Raw genomic sequence first — 20,855 nt, 5'->3', positions numbered from 1 at the left:
TACACATCGTATGAGGTGTCTACGGTTTTGGGAGCTCCCCAAACCGTAAACACATAAAAATATATGATTTTGGTGCTTTTTATGTGATACACTCATCAAGGATGGATCTAGACAAGTCCCTAAGGCATTGTGAAGCATCTAGACACCCTAAAGTACCCTAAGGCACTATATTTGGTGTTTACGGTTTTGGGAGCCTCCTAAAACCGTGAACACCTTGTTCTTGGTGTTCTTGGGACTTTTTGTAACACTCGTGTTTCTAGCCTAGGCATTTATATTGAGTTGATAGTCTAGCTTAACCATTGTAACTCATTTTGATGAAATGAAAAGGAGTTATTTGAATATTATGTGAATTATGTGTTTTATGCTTAATTATTAGGGCTTAATTAATTAAGAATAAAAATAAGCATCAACATTAAAGGTTGAGATAAGCCCGATATCTTTACATAAAGTTGTAGTGGTCAAAACAAGGATTTCGGGGATATAAAGAATACCAAAATCCGAGTTATAACGAAGAAGTTATGACCTGTCGAAGTTTCGCAACAAAACCGGCACAGTGCTGAATGTCGTAAAAAGTGAGTTTTCGATAAACTACTTTTTAGCCTTAGTAATCTAAACGAAAGTTGTAGTATTCGTTAAACCGAGAATTTCGATAAAAAGAACGCCTAAATCTGACTTATTATGAGGAAGTTACGATTTTTTGAAGTTTCAGCGTAGTAGTAGACAGCTAAAAACTCGAATTTTAGATCGAGCAATTTTTAGCCGACACAACCTAATTGAGAATTGAAGGTGTCGTCCACGGACTTTCTAGATAGTCCAATGGAACACTAGCAGTTTCGCAACTTGTAGGTGTTGGTTAATTAAATGTTCATTGGCGTACTCCATCCCCCTCATGGTTGCCTTAAGGACATGTATGGATGAGGAAACCCTTTAGCAGTAGTGTGTATCCTGATGATAATCCTTAGGCTAGGTCCCTTGTGATAGGTGTTTAGGGACGTAAAGTGAGGACAACAGGTTGAAAACCCTATATGCTCACCAGGCTCCCAAGCCTGACCCACTCAGTTTTATGATTACAGGTAGTGTACCCCGAGCATAGTCGGAGGACGAAGAGAGATTTTTGGATTATAGGCCAGTAGTTGTAAATAACTGTTGAAAGGCTTATAATGTCTTGTTTATGCTTTTGATCTGTATCGGAACATGAAATCCCGAGATTTTGATATATATGGAAAATATACCTTCTTAATGAAGGATTTTGATAAACTTTTATCATATGTTGTTTGGGGACCAATTCCGCAACATCTTTTAAAAAGATTTCTCTAATTTTATTTTAAAAAGCATAAATTAAATTGGTCTTTTCTGGCCGAGAAATTAGGGGATGTCACACTTTTCCTTGGTATAAACATCTATACCTAGCTTTAAATGACTCTAGGATAGAAGTACTTACATTGTGGAAGCTTGAAATGAATAAGTCCAAGAACACTAGTGTGTGTTCTTGGTGTTTTGGAAAAAACTAGTCAAAACACATAAATGAATGGATTAAAGGATGTACAATCACTAGATTAAGTGATATACTAACTTGAAAGGGTTAGAACACTTACTAGTTTGAAGATCTAGAACAAAATCAAGGATGATACTATTGGATAAGGTGTCTAAGTCCATAACTTATTTGGTATATACTTGACCCGACCCGGCATGGTCCATTTGGGTTGCATTTCATCCGAACTATTTATGGATAATTTTATGAGAGTTATACACATATGTTTATTAATATATTATAAGTTTTAATATATTAATATGAAGTTATGTTATTTAATTAGTCTTAGTCTTAAATTAATTATGAATTAATTTAGAGATTAAAAGGAAGACTAATTAGATTATGGGCTATTGGTTTTATATGGTGTGGGCTATCACTCATTTGTTAATGGGCTAGGCTTGGATGGAAGTCCATGGATGATCCATGGAGCTTTTAACCCATGGATCGTTGGAAAAGGAAAGGTCATGGGTTATTAGGGTTTCACCCTAACCATGCACACTATATAAGCATGCTTATGATGCATGAAATGGCAACTAGTGAACTAGTGGTGTATGCTTGTGTGTGGCCGAAAATATAAGTGTGTGTGTACTCTCTCAAAGTTTTCCAAGAGTTTGTGGTGATTTGTGATTCCATTTGAGGCATTCACACTATTGGTGCTTGGCCCTCAAACTCCAAAGAATCAATCCCATCAAAAAGGTATGTAATCTCTTCTAACTCTTTTATGTTTAAAAGTACCCCATGCCATGTTAGATAGGTTATGAACCTTGGAAAATTATTATTTTGCATTTATTTAGACAAACATAGATCCAAGGTTTATTAGGGTTGCATGCACACTTAGGAAGTGTTAGATTGCTCAAAACCCAACGGTGGTATCAGAGCCTAGGCTTGCTTGTTTGATACTTGATGAAAAATAGTTGAAAAAGTCGAAAAACTTGATGTCTGCCTGATGAACTCGCCGAGTCCATGGGGGGACTCGCCGAGTCCATGTGTATCTTCAACCTACTCGCCGAGTAGGTTCATGCACTCGACAAGTAGGAGCTACAGAGTGCAGATTTTCGACTTTTGATGCTGGAAATGGACTAGAAACATTACCCTAAATTGTTTTGGTGTTTTAAAACTTATTTTAGTTGGTGTAATGGTTGTTCTAATCCATTTACAATAGCATATATCAAAATTCCATGATTTTTTATGTATTCATATAATTCTTGAAATTTTAATGATCATGTTCATGTTCTTATGAATTTAGAAGATGATAGGAATTATTTGTTGAATTGTTTAGATTTAATTCTTGATCATTTATGTGTTTTAATGGAGTCCATAATTTGTCCTCAAGTTATGGATATCCAAAGGTCACTTTCTTTAACACACACATTTAAACACATAAGTTACATGAAAATGAAGAGTCTTCATTTTTATGGTCCTTTAATTCATAAGTTATGAAATGAAAAGTTTTGGATAGTTACAAAACTTGCCCTCAAGTTTTGGAATTTGTAAAGTTTCACACACTTTAATAAACTTTAATTCCAAACCTTAGAGTTTTAATAGTTAAAATTCAACCCTTATACTATTTATAACATTAATGGTTAATTATTATATATATGTATAAGAATAAGTCGTTCTACCGTTAGTAGGCCTCATTCACGAAGCCGATCTATAAGGTGGGTATAAGGTTGTTGCCTATACAATGGCGACTTAATGGGTGTCCACTGTCACCCACCGCTTGCTTGACTGGTGGAGGGTCGTTAGCCGAACGGGTAGGACAATGACTTTAAATCCTCATTAAAAGTATAATGATTATTATAAAGTAACTAAACCTCTTTAATTCCCAATCTTAGTTATTTTAGGAAAAATGTGAACATGGTGCTAGTACATGGAATTCACACTTTGTACCTTACCAAGTCGTTGGTGGAGCGTGTGTGGTTAACCGGCACACTAACTTGGACTAGTAAGGATCACGAAGGGTGACTTAATGTTTGTCATAGATCAATGGAGCGTTTATGGTTAACTGGCACATTGATTAGGTGATAATATTAAGGGTACCAAGTGAATTAGCATGGTTATTCACACCTTGTTTTGTGATCCTCGGCATCCCAGTCACAAAACTTGATGGGCACAATCGAGATTGAAACATGCCATTGAAAAGTTCAATGAATCTCAAAAGAATCTAGGAATTTAAAATCCAATTAAAACCTAATAATACATTTTGTTTTTCATGGTGGAAATTGGAGAATCGTCATTCACCTACCTCTCAAATATATTATTACTTAGATTACGGCATCCCTCTTCTAAGTATAATATGTTGTGATTGGGTCCTAGCCTTAATATTACATTTGGGTGTCTTATTAAGGATTCTATATATCTAATCTAAACTTGCTTTCTTCTTTCAGATGTCTTCCAACACTAATGCTTCAGGCTCTAACCCAACTGGTTGTTTCTCTCTCATGAATCTTTGTGGGAGGGTCATCTTTGATGGTTCCAACTTCATGGATTGGATTAGGAACATTAGGATGGTTACTCGTTATGAGGACAACTAATATGTCCTCGATAAGGAGTTAAAAGAGCTTGATGAGTCTACTGCTACTCTTGAGGAGATCGCTGAATTCAAGACTCATGAGAGAGATGCTACTAAGGTGGCATGTATCATGATGGCCACGATGACAGCCGAGCTCCAAAAGTCATATGAAGATTTCTACCCTTTTGAGATGCACCAAGACCTGATGGAAAGGTACCATCAGAGTGCTCGTCAGGAGCAGTATGAAATAATCTCCTCCATAATAACTACCCGCATGAAGGACGGTGAATCCGTCACGGCCCACATGCAAAAGATGCAAAGGTATGTGGACCGTTTGCTGAAGCTGAATGTGAACATCCCTGAGGAGTTGGCAATTGACATCATTTTGCACTCGTTACGTTCTTGTTATGACCATTTTAGTATGATATATCATATGAACAAGGAGGAAGTTACCCTCAACAAGCTTCAAGGACTGTTGAAGACTGCTGAATCCGGTCTTAAGGGCAAGGCGGTTGTCACCTCTACTACTCCTACTCCAACATCTACCCCTGTTTTGGCTATCGGGCAAGGCAAAGGGAAAAAGAGGAAGCACCCTTCGAAGGGTACCAAGGGAAAGTCTCTTGAAGGCTCCTCATCAAAGACCAAGAGCGGTCCTATCACTCCTTCTGCCATTCCCAAGGATGCTGAATGCTTTTATTGCCATAAAAAGGCACACTGGAAGCGAAACTGCCCTATGTACTTGCAGGATTTAAAGGATGGGAAAGTGAAACCCACCCATGCAGGTATTTACACTATATTGTCTAATTACTCAACATATTCTAACTCTTGGGTGCTTGATACAGGATGTGGTATTCACATATGTTCTGATTTGCAGGGCCTAAGAAGTGAGGATGTGGAGCATGGGAAGATAAACTTGATCATGGGGAATAGGAAGGCTTCCCCTGTTTCCAAGATTGGAGTTTATACTTTGTTGCTTAATAATGGGTTAAAATTAAACTTGAATAAATGTGTGTACTCGTCTGATATGGCGAGGAATATTATTTCTTTTCATGCTTTGTACAAACAAGGTTTTACCTTTTCGTTTGATAATGAATGTGGTGGTATTAATGCTTTCTTTAATAATGTGATTTATTTTAAAGCGTTACCTTGTGATGGTGTGTATGAAACTGTGTCGATTGTAGATAACATAGGAAATAATGTGTTGTATATTGATTCTTCTACTAGCCTAGATAAAGCATCATTGTGGCATTGTCGTCTAGGACATGTAAACTAGAAACGCATAAGCCAACTCCAAAAGAGTGGAGTCTTGGAATCATTCGACCTTAAGTCGGATGATAGTTGTGAATCTTGTCTACTTGGAAAGATGACAAAATCACCCTTCACTGGAACTTGTGAGAGGGGTGAGGGTTTGTTGGACCTGATACATACTGATGTATGTGGGCCATTCAAAACCGCCACAAGGGATGCTAATCGGTATTATGTGACTTTTATTGATGATTTTAGTAGATATGGGTATGTCTACTTAATCAAACATAAGTCAGAAACCTTTGAAAGGTTTCAGGAATTCAAACAAGAAGTAGAAAATCAATTGGGCAGGAACATTAAGATGCTTCGATCCGATCGAGGTGGTGAGTATCTTAGTATCGAGTTCCTTGACTATCTTAAGGAGTGTGGGATTGTCTCACAATTGACTCCTCCCAAGACACCACAGCTGAATGGTGTAGCTGATAGGCGTAATCGAACCTTGTTGGACATGGTTTGCTCTATGATGAGTCGAGTTTCGTTACCAATCTCTTTTTGGGGGTATGCCTTAGAGACTGCCGCCCATATCCTTAATTTAGTCCCTGCAAAGAAGGATACCAAAACACCTCATGAGATGTGGACTGGGAAGGTTCCCGATTTAGACCACATCAAGATTTGGGGTTGCGAGGCTTTCGTGAGGCGTAAGACTCATGATAAGCTCGAACCCCGAAGTGAAAGGTGTATTTTCATCGGCTACCCACAGAAATCCTTCGGTTACCTCTTCTACAGACCCAGTGAGAATGTGGTCTTTGTAGCAAGAAGATGGGTCTTTCGTGAGAGAGAATTTATAACCCAAGGAGACAGTGGGAGGCAAATTGATCTTGAGGAAATTCAAGAAGCAATTGGTGAAGGAACCTCAGACACTAACAATCAACCTGAGGAGGAAACTCCTGTTGAGCAAGCTGACATGCCTGTACCTCCGAGGCGTTCCACACGGGCTAGAAACACACCTTCATTTTATTATGGCTTTCATATTACTACGGAAGGTGATACGTTTATCAGTGATAGTACACTGGTAAATTTGGATGAACCTGGCAGTGTTAAGGAAGCCATGGCAGGCCCAGAGTCTGCTAAATGGAAGGAGGCTATGAACAGCGAGATGCAATCCATGCATGACAATCAAGTTTGGAACTTGGCTGACAATGTACTAGGCCGTAAAACAGTCGGGTGCAAATGGATCTTCAAGAAGAAGACCGACATGGAAGGAAAAGTGCATACTTATAAGGCTCGACTGGTTGCGAAGGGTTTTACTCAAACTCAAGGTATTGATTATGATGAAACCTTCTCGCCGGTAGCAAAGATTAAGTCTATTAGGTTTATGCTAGCCATTGCCGCATTTCATGATTATGAAATATGGCAAATGGATGTCAAAACCGCTTTCCTTAATGGAAAGTTGGCTGAGGATGTGTACATGAATCAGCCATAGGGTTTTGTCAGTGCAGAGTACCCAAATAGAGTATGCAAGCTTAAGAAGTCCATTTATGGATTAAAACAAGCATCTCGTAGCTAGAATCTTTGTTTTGATGAGAAGGTCAAAGAGTTTGGTTTCTCGAGAAGTGAAGATGAGTCTTGCGTGTATGTCAGAGCTAGTGGGAGTATAGTTAGCTTCTTGGTACTGTATGTGGATGACATACTACTTATAAGAAATGACATCCCAACCTTGCAGGAGGTTAAGTCCTGGCTTGGGAAGTGCTTTGCTATGAAGGATCTAGGGGAGGCTGCCTATATCCTAGGGACAAGGATATTAAGAGAAAGGAGAAAAAGACTAATTGGACTTAGTCAGAGTACCTACTTGGATAAGGTGTTGAAAAGGTTCAACATGGAGAATTCCAAGAAAGGAGATTTACCAATCCAAAGCAATGCCAAACTGAGTAAGACTCAGAGTCCGAGTACAGACTTAGAGATAGCTGAGATGAGCCAACTACCATATGCTTCCACTGTTGGCTCGATCATGTATGCTATGACTTGTACCCGCCCTGATGTGGCCTTTGCTTTGAGCATGGTCAGTAGGTATCAGAGGAACCCTGGCAAGGCTCATTGGACCGCGGTAAAGAACATTCTCAAGTACCTGCGGAGGACTAAGGATTGGATCCTTACCCTTGGTGGGAGTGATGACTTGAGAGTATTAGGGTATAGTGATGCTAGTTTTCAGACTGATAGGGATAACTTCCGTTCTCAGTCGGGCTGGATCTTTACCTTAAATGGAGGGGCAATTTCTTCGAAGAGTTCCAAGCAGGAGACGGTGGCTGATTCGACTTGTGAATCAGAGTATATAGCAGCGAGTGAAGCAGCGAAGGAGGCGATATGGCTAAAGAACTTCATCGGAGACCTCGGAGTTGTACCAGCTATTAAGGAACCTATGGAGATTTTATATGACAACAATAGTGCGGTTGCCTTTGTTGGATTAATGTCTAAGTCCATAACTATAATTGGTAAGACTTGACCCGACCCGGCATGGTCCATTTGGGTTGCATGGCATTATGCACTTGGATAGACTAAATGAGAGAAATAAGACACTTATGGGTATTAATATATTATAAGTTCTAGTATATTAATAATAAGAATAATGAGATTATTTAATTAGTATTGATCAAGAATTAATCTAGGATTAATTAAGTGATCAAAAGAAGACTAATTCAATATATGGGTTGATTGTGTAAATCATCCATACTTGTATAATGGGCTAATGCTCCATTGATAATCAAGTTGGGCTAAAACCCATAAGATGGTTCATGGATGCTCCATGGTGTATTTGAACCCATGGATCCATGGAAATGGAAAGCCATGACAACTAAGAGTTTACCCTAATTGTAACACTATATAAAGATCACATTCTTGGGAAAAATCGGCCACTAGAGAGAGTGAGAAAGGGCTAGCCGATTTTCATGAAGTGTAGAATTCTCTCAAGTTAATCCATGTGTATTTGGTGTTGTGTGAACCATTTGAGGTGTCACACTTAGGGCACTTGGCACTCAAGCTTCATGAAGACTTTCTACATCAAAGAGGTATGTATTCTATCTTGCTATAGTCATTGTTTTGTATTCTAGATTAGGATAATACCTTGGAAGTTCTTATTTGCATGTATAATAGAGAAAACATAGATCCAAGGTATTTAGGGTTGCATGTACACTTAGGAGTGTTAGAATGCTCAAAACCCAACAGTGGTATCAGAGCCTATGCTTGTTTTCTTGTTATACTTGCAAAACTGCTTAAAAAAATCGAATTTCTTGCTGTCTGATCATCAGACTCGGCGAGTCCATCAGGAGACTCGGCGAGTCCATGCCTAAAAAGTGATGAAATGGATCCAACTCGCCGAGTTGGTTCATGCACTCGACGAGTTGGACCCCCAGACAGCATATTTTCGAGTTTTTTGGCTAGAAATGGACTAGGAACATTACCCTAAGTTGTTTTGAACTTATAAACTTGTTTTTTGATGTGGTAATGTTCATGCTAATCCATTTTCAAAGATAATTGTCAATAGATTCATGTTTTGTATTAGTTTAAGGTTTAGACTAATTACATGAAAAAGTTTGATTTGAATTATCTTGTTCTTATGAGGTGCTTAGATTAATAGAAAAGTTAATTGAAATAGTTGTTTTCAATCCATTTTAATCTAAGAGTTGAGTATAAAATGTGTTTGTGTAACTTGTCCTCAAGTTACATGAAGAGTCACATTAAAGACTCATAAAATTCATAAAAGTTGGCAACGGTTACAAAATGAAGAGTCTTGTGTCATTGAATAATTTTTTTTATGACTCCATAACTTGTCCTCAAGTTATGGAAGTTCAAGAGTCACTTCATTAAAGAAAAATATGTAACCATAATTAAATCCATAAGTTATAAAATAAAGAAAAAGTTAGTTCTTTTATTAGTTTAAAGTCTTCCATAACTTGTCCTCAAGTTATGGAACTTGAAGAGTTTTTGGATTAAAACTACTTTAAACACATAAGTTATGGAATTAATTAGTTTTGAATAGTTTCAAAATTTGCCCTCAAGTTTTGGAATTTGAAAAGTTTTCCTTATGAATACTTTAATTCCAAGTTAGCCCTTAGAATTTTAAAAGTTAAAATTCAACCCTTATACTTTATAATATTATAAGTTAATAATATATATATATATATATATATATATATATATATATATATATATATATATATATATATATATATATATATATATGTATAAGAGTAAAGTCAGTCTTACCGCTAGTACGCCTCATTCATGAAACCGGTCTATAAGGTGGGTATAAGGATGTTGCCTATAAAATGGCAATTTAATGGGTGTCCACTCTCACCCACCGCTTGCTTGACCGGTGGAGGGTCGTTAGCCGAACGGGTTTGACAAGACTATAATTCTCCCTTCATTAAAAGTATTAATGATAATACTAATAAACTAAACTCTTAATAATACCCAATCTTAGTTACTTAGGAAAATGTGAATAAGGTGCTAATCCATGAAATTACACTTTACACTTTGTCAAAGTCGTTAGTGGAGCGTGTGTGGTTAACCGACACACTAACTTGGACTTAACAAGGTAGGTAAAGGGTGACTTAATATTTATCATAGTATCAATGGAGCGTGTGTGGTTAACCGGCACATCGATTGAGGGGTAATTTATTAAGGGTACCAAGTAATTTGCATGGTTACTTCACACCTTGTTTTGTGATCCTTGGCATCCCAGTCACAATACCTGAAGGGCACACTCGAGATTGAAACATGCCTTTGAACAGTTCAATGAATCTCAAAGATCTAGGAGTTTCAAAACCAATTAAAACCTAATAATATATTTCGTTTATCTTGGTGGAAATTGGTGAATTGTCATTCACCTACCTTCAAGTATTTTATAGCTTAGATTACGACATACCTCTTCTAAGTTATAAAATAGTTTGTTGGGTCCTAGCCTTAATATTTCATATTGGGTGTCATATTAAGGACTTAAAATCAACTATCTTGAATATCTCCCAAAAGATGTCTGGTTTAGACACCTATGATCTTCCCAAATCTCTTGAAACAAGGTTTCCTAATGAAGATGATGTCCCATGGATATCATACTTCTTTCTCCTCCTCCAACCATTCTCCCTAACCCACAAGTTCTTGAAAAGTTTAAGGTCACTCAAGCCCTATTGGCAAGGCAAGGTCTAGGTGTGGTCACATCTTGGAGATGTAGTCACATATTGACAAGCCGGGGGAGTTGGGTGTCAAAGTCTTGAGAAAGTTGGTGGTTCAACTACTTTCTAAGTCACATAGTGAGTTCTTTTGGAACACCTATGAAACAGACTATGACAAGACCCTTAATGATCTTATCTATTTGCTAAGATCAACTTCCTAAAACTTTATGGACATTGACAATAGTGACACAGGAAATCCAGAAAAGCATTCTCTTCCCAATGGAAAGGGATCGGCCATAGTCAACTCGGTTGACCAAATGGTAAAGAGAAAAACTAAGTATGTGATAGTCCTGTGCACCTTTATCAAAGGATCCATATGTTTATATTGCCAAAGAAAGGGGCATTGGTTGCGAAGCTGCGAAATTTACCTAAGGATGTTAAAGTCAATGAGTTTGACTCTACTTCAGGTAAAGTCCACTATCTAACTCTGTTAAGTTTCTATTCTGAGATTCTTGATACATGATGTGACCGGGTCGCATGGTGATGTTTTAAGAATCAAAGAAAAGTGAAGAAACTTAAAGAAAGAATATGCTGAATCTGATCGCATAGATGGATTTCTATCGCATAGTTTGAAGATCGGATTCTTGAGCTACTTCTCAGGAGTTATGAGATATTGCTTAGGAATAGATAACAACAAGTTTTCATATGGATTGTAAGGATAAGTTTTCCGCAAAGTGTTAAAATAAAAGAAAATTTTTGATTTTATTTATTTTAAAATATCCTTACAATGGCATTTGAGAAAAAATTGTTGCTTATATGATTCCAATAATAGCAAGAGTGGAAATATGAAATTGATTCTTTCATTTGTGGTAATGTCTAGATTTACCAAATAAGGAAAGATTTTCATCACCCAAGTTTCAATTGGACCGGAACTTGGAATCATGCAAGTTGTATAGCATGATGAATGAGAACTTTCAAGTTTTGGAAAATTAAGACTAATTACTTATTCACATGGATGTGTGAGTCAAGTAATGGACTAAGGGATCGAGTACATAGTCTTGTGCACTGGTTAAGTCCACCACAAAAGATTGATAAGACTATTCATCATAGTTTACTAAAGTTCCGTAAATATGATTATACTTACAAGCTTAAGTGTAACTCTGAGACATTGGGAAAAAGGTTCCAATGTATGACAGAGCGAATAAGAAGAATCAAATTAGGCAGAAGGATAAAAGTATCTCAAATCTGGAAAGATGGGAGAGTACTTTAGTATCAGTTTTTGTGATCATCTTAATGATTAAGAAACCATAGCACAATTAGTTCTCTAAGGAAGTCTTAGTACATTCTTATGACTAAGAAGAGGGATCTTGAATTGTTGAAATGGTTAAATCAAGAAGATGAGTCATACTGCAAGTCTTAGAGTCATACTCCAAGATTGTAATTTGAGTGACATGTCTTAAAGAAAGTTTAAAACACTTGTCAAAATGTAAGAGTAAAAGTTTTCTACTCTTGTACATTTGAAATTGGTAAGTTGTGATATTTTGGGTAAAACAAAGACCAACTTAGGCCAATTGTGTGAAGTGTTTGTCTTGATTAGAATCCACACTATCTCTTGGATATTTGACAAGGGAGTCTTATAGGTCAAGAGGACAGTGGGAGTCTTAAAGGTCTTGAAAGTCTCAATAACTAATCAAGAATAGAACCTGAAGTTCTTCACTAGCACACGACTTGAGGTTTATAACCTATCGTGTTGAGATATTCTGTGCCCATTCCAGTTAAAGTTGGCTTTGCATATGAGTTCTTAGAGTTCTCAATTTGTTGCACAACAACTTGGAAGCAATGGCAGGTCTTTGAGCTGCCAGGTGGCAAGAAGTTAAGATTGAGTTCAATCCATATGGTTTTGGATTTGTCATTATCTTTGTCTTATGATTATGGTTTTGACAAATTCATATGGGTAGGAACTCATACACCATTAAATCTAAGTGTCATAAGGTTTCTCTCCGATTCATGAAAATGATGGTGAGGAAACACTTTCACTAAGTAGATTTTATCTAGATAGCAATTGTGATATTTGCATTCTCAAAGTCGTTAGTGGAGCACGTGTGGTTAACCGGCACACTAATATGGACTTGTGAGAAGTGGCAAAAAGGTCTAACCATTATGATTACGGCATACCTCTTCATAATTGTTTAGACACACAAGTGTGCTATCTAAGGGAAGGTGTATGTTTTTGATAAAGTCTTATCAAAACAATCTAGTATCCGAAATCTGAACTTTGGAAGAAAGTCAGCTGATTTCTGAATACATGTCAGAGCTAGTGGGAGCATAAGTGTTATGCTAATAATCATCATGTTAGTGGGAGCATGATAATTATGATAAGTATTGCAAGATTAGCAATGTTAATTATAGAAAACAAAAGGTTTCAATTGGGAAAAGTTGTTTTGCTATAATTAAGGGAGAGGAAATTATACTTCATCTCAAATCTATAAGCTTAGATCGTGAGGTTTTAATGATTTAGTCAAGGATATATATATGAATTTCCTGTTGGAATGGCTCAACATAAGGAAATTCTATATATGGGTCCATTATTTGCGTTCTAAAATTTGGTTATGATTACGACATCCCTTTTCATAATCTGAATTATGAGAACTTGTCAAATTGAAATGGAAAAGTTATAGCAAAAGACTGGTTTAGTCTTTATGTGAGACATCATGAATCGTGTCCGATATGCTTCGGATATAGGATCGATTACATGTGCTATAATCATCTGTTCTAAAATTTTCCAAATGCCTGGGGCATTAAGAAGGGAAAAGGTTTAGAACTGGATATGACTAAAAGGATTAAACAATTATCGAGGACAATCTAAGGTTTACCAAAGATTGGTTACTCAAGGACAATTGGAAGTGTAGTGATAATTCTGGAAGGACCATATTGACATAATCTGTAAGGAGGCAACTCTTGTTCAGAAGTGATAGTCAAAATGGAATCTGGAAATGTTTCAACGTTAGAATTTTCAATCTGTTTAAGATTAAGGAAACTTAATGCAAGAAGGATGTTTCCAAGGAGCTGATCTCCTTTGGAATACTCTGTAATGATTGTTGTCAAGTCTTTCTGACTTTGTGCATAATCATTACAAGAGGATCAATGCATATAAGTTTAGAATCTAACATATTTCAGTAAATGGCATGAATTTGGAATTCTTGCATTTGCAGTAAGGATTTGGGAGTGTGAAAAGAGAATCATTGAAGTTATGTTTAATTGATCTAGTTCACAAAGTAAGGATCATAGACAAACATAGTATGCATACTTGGTGTATGGCATGACTAGTGTTTAAGAAAACATAGTGTACATGCTTGGAGCATGGGACAACTATTGTTTTAAATTCAAGAATAAAGTTGATAGCTGAAACAGTATACAATGAATAATGTGTAATCATATGGTGATAAATAAAAGGTGTTTTATTTATGTTCAAAGAGTTGATACCATATTGGATTCAATTATTATTGTGTTTCATTTTGCATATTTTGACTTCCCGAATAAACTGGGTTATTCTTTCGGAATGACTAAGTTATTCAAACCATCCACAGTCGGTCATATGTTGGAAGTAGATATTAATTAAGACTGTCATGGGTTGGCTTGTAGAGGTCTAAGGTGTTGGACAAGGCTACAACAATCATGAGTGCTAATAAGTTCTGAGTATTGGATTCAACCCGCGCTCATTGGAATCACTTCATGGATTTTATCACGAGTGATCATGAGACGATAATATCTTATATTCTTCAAACCTAGAGATATGAGTTGTTACTATAAGTTGATAGTACATTGATTGCATGAAAACGCATTTGGTAACTCGGTGCTATAAAACGTGCCTTTGTGTATGATTCAACAAATAGTAGAACAAGCCATATAAGTCGAAGTTTATCCGTTCCTTTTACCTTCGGATAAAAGCGATATCTGTGGGCCCCTCGATGATTTGATGATGACAAATGGAAGTGCTCGGCCGGGCCAGGACTAATTTGATTTGTTCAATTAGTCAGTCGTCATAAATCGGAAATCGGGAAACAACAAATGGACAGAGAGAATGATTATAATCCATGTCTCAGTCCATATGATATCTAGAATGGAGGAATATATGATCCCTTATCTAATGGACAAGTCATTGACAAAGGTCAGAGTTCATCTACAAGGTCAGAGTTCGACAGAAGCTTTTGAGAGCTACGATTGCCAGTTGGTTCCTGAAGTCATACGTAATAATAGTTTTAGACTTATCCAAGTGGGAGACTGTTGGATTAATGTCTAAGTCCATAACCATAATTGGTAAGACTTGACCCGACCCGGCATGGTCCATTTGGGTTGCATGGCATCATGCACTTGGATAGACTAAATGAGAGAAATAAGACACTTATGGTTATTAATATATTATAAGTTCTAGTATATTAATAATAAGAATAATGAGATAATTTAATTAGTATTGATCAAGAATTAATCTAGGATTAATTAAGTGATCAAAAGAAGACTAATTAAATATATGGGTTGATTGTGTAAATCATCCATACTTGTATAGTGGGCTAATGCTCCATTGATAATCAAGTTGGGCTAAAACCCATAAGATGGTTCATGGATGCTCCATGGTGTATTTGAACCCATGGATCCAAGGAAATGGAAAGCCATGACAATTAAGAGTTTAACCTAATTGTAACACTATATAAAGATCACATTCTTGGGAAAAATCGGCCACAAGAGAGAGTGAGAAAGGGCTAGCCGATTTTCATGAAGTGTAGAATTCTCTCAAGTTAATCCATGTGTATTTGGTGTTGTGTGAACCATTTGAGGTGTCACACTTGGGGCACTTGGCACTCAAGCTTCATGAAGACTTTCTACATCAAAGAGGTATGTATTCTATATTGCTATAGTCATTGTTTTGTATGCAAGATTAGGATAATACCTTGGAAGTTCTTATTTGCATGTATAATAGAGAAAACATAGATCCAAGGTATTTAGGGTTGCATGTACACTTAGGAGTGTTAGAATGCTCAAAACCCAACAGCCTTAGCCAAGGAACCAAGAGATCATGGCAGATCCCGACACATTGACAGAAAATATCATTTCATAAGACACAAGATTGAAGAAGGACTCCTCGTGACAAGGAGGATATCGTCGGATGAGAATCCTCCAGATCCCCTTACGAAGGAACTGACGAGGGTTAAGCATTTTCAGCATGCGAGGCGCATCGGGCTGAGGGACGATATTAGTTTTACAGATTAGATAGTTTTCCTGAAGCTTGTAAAATGTAATCGACGTTTGATGATGAATAAAATTTGTGATTTATTTATGAGTAAAGTGTTACTGTCATTGTCAATTATTTACTATTGTTTCATTTTTGCATGTTTTAACTTCCAGAATAATTAATTTATTCAAACCTCCACAATCGATCATACGTCGGAAGCAGGTATGAATCAAGATGGTCATGAATTGGGTTTGTAGATGGATAAAGGTGTTTAGACATGACAATGGTTGCTGCAACATTCATGAGTACTCATAAGTTATGAGTATTGGTATAAACCCACGCTCACTTGTATCACTTCATGGAATTTATCTCGAGTGATCGTGAGACGATAATATCATATAAATCTTCAAACCTAGAGATATGAGTTGTTACCTATGAGTTGGTTGTGCATTGATTGCACGTAAACGCATCAGTAACTTGATGTTATAAAACGTACCTTTGTGTACAATTCAACAAGTAGTAGAACACGCATATGAGTCGAAGTTTATATGTTCCTTCTAGAAATAAAAGCGATATCTGGGCCCCTCGATGATTTTGTGTTGACCCATGTACCGGGCCCGGTCAGAACTAAACCGATGTGTTCAGTGAAGTTCTTTGTCAAACAAATCGGAAATCGAGAAACAACTGCCAGACAATAAGCAAGACATAGTTCCATGTGGTTGTCCGGATGATATCATGAGAACAGAGGATTATATGATCACTTGTCTTAAAATGGCGCTTCATAGTTCAGCGGAGTTTTCGAGAGCTACGATTGCTGGTTGGTTCCTGAAGTTATATAGGAAAATACAGTTATTAGAGATATCCAAGTGGGAGTCTGTTGGATAAGGTGTCTAAGTCCATAACTTATTTGGTATATACTTGACCCGACCCAGCATGGTCCATTTGGGTTGCATTTCATCCGAACTATTTATGGATAATTTTATGAGAGTTATACACATATGTTTATTAATATATTATAAGTTATAATATATTAATATGAAGTTATGTTATTTAATTAGTCTTAGTCTTAAATTAATTATGAATTAATTTAGAGATTAAAAGGAAGACTAATTAGATTATGGGCTATTGGTTTTATATGGTGTGGGCTATCACTCATTTGTTAATGGGCTAGGCTTGGATGGAAGTCCATGGATGATCCATGGAGCTTTTAACCCATGGATCCTTGGAAAAGGAAAGGTCATGGGTTATTAGGGTTTCACCCTAACCATGCACACTATATAAGCATGCTTATGATGCATGAAATGGCAACTAGTGAACTAGTGGTGTATGCTTGTGTGTGGCCGAAAATATAAGTGTGTGTGTACTCTCTCAAAGTTTTCCAAGAGTTTGTGGTGATTTGTGATTCCATTTGAGGCATTCACACTATTGGTGCTTAGCCCTCAAACTCCAAAGAATCAATCCCATCAAAAAGGTATGTAATCTCTTCTAACTCTTTTATGTTTAAAAGTACCCCATGCCATGTTAGATAGGTTATGAACCTTGGAAAATTATTATTTTGCATGCATTTAGACAAACATAGATCCAAGGTTTATTAGGGTTGCATGCACACTTCGGAAATGTTAGATTGCTCAAAACCCAATAGATACTTGAAAGGATATTTTGGAGTTTACTCTTTTGGTGTTTGGGGAGTAAACTCAATAATGACTAGTCTTGGGGAGTAAACTCATACATAGGTATGAGTTCACGGTTTTTCGGTGATTTTTTAACCCAAACCTAAAAGTTTGGTCGGGAATATCTATGACGCGAGGTGCTTGAAATTTTTAAAATTCAAAACCCGAGACAGCACTTTGTTTCACCCGTTCGTTTAATAAAAATAATAAAATAGTCAAACGAACTTTATATTTCTTATAAATAAGAAATAATGACATTGACTTATGATACGAAGTGGTTGACTTTTAGGGTTTGACCGAATGGAAATTTCGGGTTGTCACAGTCTTGCCTCAATACCTACTTCCAAAGTATGATTGACTGTGGATAGTTTGAATAACCTAGTTATTCGGGATGTCAAAACCTGCAAAATGAAACACAAGAATAATCGAATCCAATATGGTCTCAGAACTTATGAATATAAATAAAACACCTTTTATTTATCACCATAATGATTACACATTATTCATTGCATAATGTTTCTAATAATCAAATTAATACTTGAATTAAAACACTAGTCATGCCATGCTCCAAGCATGCACACTATGTTTGTCCAAGCAATAGTTATGCCATACAGCAAGTATGCACACTATGTTTGTCTATGATCCTTACTTGGTGGAATAGATCAATTGAACGTAATTCCAATGATTCTCATTTCACAATCCCAAGTACTCATTGTAAGTGTATGAATTTTAAATTCCTTCCATTTACCGAAATCTGTTAGATTCTAAACTCATAAGCATTGATCCTCTTGTAATGATTATGCACACAGTCATAAAGACTTGGCAACAGACATTACAACATACTCCAATGGAGATCAATTCCATGGAAACGAAGTCTCAAATGCAAAGTACAATCCTTTGAACATCCTTCTTGCATTAAGTTTTTCTAATCTTATATAGATTGAATAACTTCCACCTATGGAGACATTTACATATTCCCATTTTGACTATAACTTTTGAACAATAGTTACCTATTTTTCAGATTATGTCAATATGGCCCTCTTCCAAACGTTTACACCTTACTTCAACCTATCCATGAGCAACCAATCTTTGGTAAAACCTCAGATTCTCCTCAACAATTGCTTAATCATTTTAGTCATATCCAATTCTAGACATTTTCCCCTCTTAATGCCCTAGGCACTTGGAAAATTTAGAAAAGATAAATATTATAGCACATGTAATCAATGCTATACCCAAAGCATATGGGACACAATTCGTGATGTCTCACAGAAAGACATTATCCTAGATCAGTCTTTTGCTACAATATTTTTTTATTTGCCATGTTTCCATAATTCGACTATGAAGAGAGATGCCAAAATCATAATCTAATTTTGAGAATGCACTATATATAGAATTTCCTTATGTTGAACCATTCCAAGATAGAATTCATATAGATATCCTTGACTAAAGAAGATTAAAAACTCAATCTAAGCTTTTAGAATTGAAATGAAGTATCATTTCCTCTCCCTTAATTATAGTGAAACAACTTTTCCCAATAGAAACTTCTGTTTTCTATAATTAAAATTGCTAACTTGCAACACTTATCATAATTATCATGCTCCCAGTAACAAGATAATTATCAGCATCGCACTTATGCTCCCACTAGCTTTGATATGTATCTAGAAATCAGCTAGACTTCTTGAAGTCAATACTCTATTAACTTTCCTACCAAAGTTCAGATTTCTGATACGAGATGCTTTGATAAAACTTTATCAAAATAATAGACCCTTCCATAGATAGCTCACATATGTGTCTAAACAATTTTAGAACTATGAAAAAGGATGACGTAATCATAATGTCAATTGTTTAGACCTTTGGCATTTCTCACCAGTCCATGTTAATGTGTCGGTTAACAACACATCCTACACTAACGACCTTGAGAATGCAAATATCACAATTGCTATCTACATAAAATTTACTTAGTGAAAGCATTTCCTCACCATCATTTTCATGAATTGAATAAAACCTTATGACACTTAGATTTCAATGGTGTATGTGTTACTGTCAATGTGAATTTGCCAAAACCATAATCACAAGACAAGGTTAGTGACAAACTTAAACTCATATGGACCGAACTTGTGCAATCTTAACTTCTTGCCACTTGGTAGCACAAGGGCTACCATTACTTCTAGGTTGTTATGCAAACAGTTGAGAACTTGTAGATCTCAGATGCATAGTCAACTTTAACTTGAATAGGCACATAAATACGAATATGTCAACATGATAAGTTACACACCTCAAGTCGTGCGCTAGTGATAAACTAAAACTTTTATTCTTAGTTAGTTCTTGAAATTCTTTCATGATCTTTTAGACTCCCACTATCCTCTTGACATACAAGACTATTTTGCCAAGAACCATTCCTTGACAAACAAATATTCAAGAGATAGTCCAGATTCTTATCAAGACAAACACTTCACACAATTGGCCTTACATGGTCACTGTTTTATCAAAAACATCACAACTTACCAATTTCAAATGTACAAGAGTAGAAACCATTTTACTCTTACATTTGACAAGTGTTATAAACCTTCTTTAAGATGTGTCATTCAAGTTACAATCTTGGAGTATGACTCTAAGAATTGTTTTTAAATGACGTATGACTCATCTTCTTGATTTAACCACTTCAACAATTCGTGATTCGTCTTCTTATCCATAAGAATGCACTAAGATGTCCTTAGAGGATGAATTGTGATATGGTTTCATAATCATTAAGATGATCATAAAACATGATACTAAAGTACTTTTCCATCTTTTCAGATTCGAGTAACTTTTATCTTTTTGCCTAATTTGATTCTTCTCATTCCTTCTACCATACATTGAAACTTTTCTAATGTTTCAGAATTATACTTAAACTTGTAAGTACAACCATGTTTACTAAACTTTAGTAAATCATGACGAATGTCCTTATCAGTCCTTGTGGTGGACCTGACCCCTTTGTCCTTCACTTGACTCACATATACATGTGAACAAGGAATTAGTCTTAATTTTCCAAAGATGAAAATTCTCATTCATCAAACAACACAACTTGCGTGGCCCCAAGTTTCGGTCTAATTGAAACTTGGGTGATGAGAATCTTTCCTTATTTGGTAAATTTAGACACTACCACAAACAAAAAAATAGAATTCATATTTCCATTATTGCTAGAAACATACAAATATCAATTTTCCATAAATGCCATTGCAATTAGATATAAAATAAAATAAAACAAAATTTTATTTAATTATGAAATGTGGAAAAAACCTTTTTCTTACATTGCAAATTTAAATAAAAATATGCTAGCTATCTATCATAACCCCTAAGTAGTAGCTCAAAAATTCGATCTTCGAACCATGTGATTGAAATCCATCTTCGCGATCAGATTCAGCATACTCTTCTTTTAAGCTTCCTTCCCTTTGTGTGATCCTGCAAAACATCAAAATGTAACCTAGTCAAATCATGTATTAATAATCAACAATTAGGAACTTAA

This window comes from Lactuca sativa, chromosome 4 (genome assembly GCF_002870075.4).
Source record: "Lactuca sativa cultivar Salinas chromosome 4, Lsat_Salinas_v11, whole genome shotgun sequence".
NCBI classification, from domain to species: domain Eukaryota; kingdom Viridiplantae; phylum Streptophyta; class Magnoliopsida; order Asterales; family Asteraceae; genus Lactuca; species Lactuca sativa.
The sequence above is the reverse complement of the archived record's forward strand: the minus strand, read 5'-3'. Positions refer to the sequence as shown.